Source organism: Carassius auratus, unplaced genomic scaffold (genome assembly GCF_003368295.1).
Source record: "Carassius auratus strain Wakin unplaced genomic scaffold, ASM336829v1 scaf_tig00017433, whole genome shotgun sequence".
In the NCBI taxonomy this organism is placed as follows: domain Eukaryota; kingdom Metazoa; phylum Chordata; class Actinopteri; order Cypriniformes; family Cyprinidae; genus Carassius; species Carassius auratus.
In genome coordinates this window covers 52,501-57,028 of record NW_020524782.1, presented here as the reverse complement: position 1 = coordinate 57,028, position 4,528 = coordinate 52,501, and the positions used below count along the sequence as shown (strand labels likewise).

At 44.7% G+C, this 4,528-nt stretch overlaps 1 pseudogene; it reads left to right on the top strand.

Moving 5' to 3' along the window:
- Positions 1-1,255: 1,255 nt before the first annotated feature.
- The window catches only part of LOC113075663 (uncharacterized), a 4,309-nt pseudogene continuing 1,036 nt past the window's right edge, over positions 1,256-4,528 (top strand).

Sequence of the window (4,528 nt, the reverse complement as noted above, 5' to 3'; positions counted from 1 at the left end):
CTTACCATTGTTGATTTTCCCCCTCTCTTTTTTTTTTGTTTCTTGCAGGCGGCTGCTCCTCCTCAGCCAGGGAGGATCTATTAAAGCATCTCACCGAGGTGGAACATTTTGGCTTCTCTCTGGGGATCCCACCGCTGCCCAGGTGGTGGAGCAAGTAATAATAGATCACCTGCTACGAGCCATTCCTCGTCCACTTCGGCTAGCAGCAGGCATGCGGAACCCACACACCAACACTGATCTTGTGGAGGCCATCAAGTTGGCAGAGGCGGCCCAACACCGTGAGGCTGGGGAGCGAGCACCGGCTTTTCCCGGAGTGTAAACTAGGAGCGACGCACGCCAGAGGGCATCTCACAACCAGTAAGCAGGCTGGTGGTTCCCCGCCCACAGGACGAGCCCATGCCCACGGAACCTCCTCACTTACCAAATTGGGCCCTGGCTGGCAGGCTGCATCGTCCACCATGCACCACCAACAGGGGTGCCGCGGATGAAAGTAAAAGTTAATGGACAATCCTTCTGAGCCCTGCTGGATTCAGGCAGCGCCATCAGCCTTGGTGCAGCCAATCGTGTTGCCCCTCTGAGTGGAGACCCGGGCCCTCTTCCCCATCACCTGCGTACATGGAGACACACAACAGGTCCCCGCGCATTGTGTCACCATCTCGGCCACCCCTATCAAAGTGGGAGCTGAGAGGGACCTCCCTGTCCCCGTGCTCCTCGGGAGAGACTGGCCGGGGTTCAACCAGCTGCTCGCTGCCACCGCCGAAACCAGACGACAAACGGGACTGGGACCAGATGTTACCATATGTCCTCTTTGGCATCAGAGAAGTCCCAAATCCTCTACTGGGGTTAACCCCCTCCAAGCTCTTGTTCGGACAGCAGCCACGGGGCCTGTTAAATGTCTCAAAAAGGCATGGGAACAACAACCAGCCGCCCATCGGTCCACCATAGAACATGTCTGAGAGATGAGGGTACGGATTGACAGGGTGTCATTAGCCACTAGTCCAGGAACACCTCACAAGAGCAGAGCAGCACCTTTACAACCGGGCAGCCCAACCACGGGAATTACAGCCGGGAGATCATGTGATCGTCCTAGTCCCGATAGCTGCCTGTAAGTTCCTCGGCGACTTGGCAAGGGCCATATACAGCGATGGAAATGAGTAGGGCCCGTCACATACCGAGTCCAGCAACCTGTATGGGGGAGAGAGGACCAGCTATATCATGTTAACCTCCTAAAGCGTGGGTTGGAACTAGGGCCCAAATGTCCACTCTAGCCACCACTGCACCCGTTGTGGTGAGTGAGTGAGTGAAGTGACATTCAGCAAAGTATGGTGACCAATACTCAGAATTCTTGCTCTTCATTTAAAGTGCACAAAGACAGCAGTGAACGCACACACATGATGAACACACACCTGGAGCAGTGGGCAGCCATTTATGCTGCGGCACCCGGGAAAGCAATTGGGGGTTCGGTGCCTTGCTCAAGGACACCTAAGCCATGGTACTGCTGGCCCGAGACACAAACCCACAACCCTAGGGTTAGGAGTGAAACTCTCTAACCATTAGGCCACGACTTCCCAAAGTGGATGTCAATCCCCTTCTGTCGGCTACCCAAAAAAAAGAGCTGCAACAACTGGTCGGTCAATTCTCCGATGTGTTCTCCCCCCTCCCTGGGCGGACCTATGTGCTCCAACATGTCGTCTGCACACCACTCGGAACGATCATCAGGCAGTGGCCCTACCGAGTTCCAGAGACTCGGCAACACACCATCCAAGAGGAGATAGAGGAGATGCTGAAGTTGGGGGTGATAGAACCATCACGCACGCAGTGTTTGAGTTACTCGATCACTTGGGGGGAGCCCGGTTCATCTCCACCCTAGACCTCACCAAGGGGTACTGGCAGGTACCATTGACAGAAGAGGCCAAGCCAAAAACTGTGTTCTCAACCCCCAGTGGCCACTGGTAGTCCCGGGTTCCCTGTCAAGGGAACTTCGAACTGTGTCCTCTTAGGGGACACTATGGGGAACACCTCGTCGTGACCCGTGTCTGAAGCATACTTAAGCATCACTACCCTCAACATGAGGGGCTGTGTGGACGTACTGTGGTTGTTAGCTAGCAGGCCTCACCAGGCCTCCCTGAAGTTGAGTTCCAAATTACTTTCAGTTTCCACTTAAGGGTGTTATCTCTGTAGGTGAACTCCCACATATTGTGGTTATCAGGTAATAGGCTTCACCAGGCCTCTCTGAATGTGAGCTCCCACATACTGTGGTTGTCAGGTAGTAGGCCTCACCAGCCTCCCTGGAGGTTTAGCTCCCACATACTGTGTGTTTCCACTAAAAAGCGAGTTCCCATGGTTTGTGGTTGTCAGGTAGTAGGCCTCACCAGGCCTCCCTGGAGTTGAGTTCCAAATTACTTTCAGTTTCCACTTAAGGTGGTTATCTGGTAATAGGTAGTAGGCCTCTCTAGGCCTCTCTGTAGGTGAATTCCCACATATTGTGGTTATCAGGTAGTAGTGCTCTTTACAGGCCTGAAAGGGTTAAAATGAACACTAATGTTTTCGTGTTCTTCTGTTTCTTTCCTCAGACTCTGTTCATTGTTGTGGTTCTATGGAAGCTATGATCTTATTTTGTCATCTTTGCTCTGGTGGGCGTGGCTGCAGATGACATCAGATCTGGAAGAGCTTAGTAAAACAGAACAGAAAGAGACAGCATGTATTAAAAACAACATATGTTACATTTGATACCAAGGCACACAATATCTTTCAGACTCAGCTGTTTTGGGTTAATTCGTGTTTGTATCTGGTTTTGAATATCTCTTGTGAATGTGATCAGCAACCTTGTGGGCTACAACAATGTTTATTTTTGTTCATTTGCAATATTTTTTAAAAAATACAGTGTTATCTAAAAGTAAGTATAGAAAGAAGCAGAACAATAACAACAACAACAAAAAGGATCTGAACAATTATTTGGTTTATACATAGACATAAGAGATATAATAACTGATCGCTGTGAGCCTCATCTAGCTCCTCCTGTAAATGACAGCAGCTGAGCAGTGAAGGGAGAAACAAAGCTTTAAGGAGCTCTGAATCAACTGAACCCTTTTTGAAGTGGTCAGACATGATGAAACCTTTGAGAAAACAATATCAATTATTTTCATGAAAGTGTATCTTTTAGCTACTATCCTAATTCAGTACAATTAAATATGAAAAACTTCTGTAAAACTGTGCATTATTTTTAGTGTTTACATGTATTTGTGACCAGTGTTGGGGAAATTTACTTTTAAAAGTAATTGCGTTACATTTTGTCAGCTGGGCTGGGCTTGCTTGTCTTTTTAATAACAAAAAAATAAATAAAAAAAATTAAATGAATGAGTCTCTTTTCCATCACAACATCATAAACTGTACGTCTAACACTCTCTGTTAGACGTACTGTTTATGATGCTGAGATGGAAAATATGTTAATGTCATTTAAGAAGAAAATAAAGAATGCATTAAATATTGACATTAAATATTGACATTGCATGAAACTGTGAACTTGCACAAGTCAGAACTTCTGTTATTGAGGTCAGTAAATGTGTGTCTAAACTGTGAGAATGTGGTTTAAAGTGCTGCAATGATCTTCAGCTGAAGCACACAGTGTTAGATGATGTTTCTGTGTGTTCATGTTCATGAAAGTGTGAGATCTTCTGCAGTGTTTTCTTACAACCACAAAGTAACTTTCTGAAAACCTGTTAGACTGAAAAATACCTTTGATAAATATCTGAAATGAGAGTTTTCAGATCCAGAATGGCGTTTTCTTTCCTCCGAACTCTTATCCTGATTCTCCTGTGTGGTGAGTTACTCTTTTAATCAGTAAATGGGGTTAGTTAAACACAAATTTCCAATAAATAAATAAATTAACAAATAAACACATTTTAGAAAGTCAATCAATATGAAATTAAATCTAGTTAGTTTTGTTGTCTAATAATTACAGTATATTGCCTTTATATGATTTTCAGGTGTGTTTGGTTCAGATGGAGTGAAGTCAGTGTCAGTGCTGGAGGGAGATTCTGTCACTCTGAACACTGATGTTACTGAAGTACATAGTGAGCAGAGAATTATGTGGACGTTTGGACCTCAAATGACTCAAATAGCTAGACTATATAAGCAGAACATTGATACAGATGCCACTAATACAATATTTGAGAACAGACTCCAGATGGACAATCAAACTGGATCTCTGACCATCAGAAACATCAGAACTGAACACACTGGACTTTATGGACTACAGATCCATAAGTACAGAGAAATGTCAGTCAAGACTTTCAGTGTTTCTGTCTATGGTGAGAAAAATTATTAAGATATTTGAGATATTTACTAAATATGTTATGTTACAAAATGTGCATAAAAAGCTTTCTTCTTTCATTATTATACTGTAAGTATGCTTATGTATATTTAGTATGCTGATCATTTTTATGAACACCATCTTCATTTATACCGTTTGTTCGCTTATTTATTATTATTGATATCTATTATCAGAAGTTTATCATCCGTAGTTGAA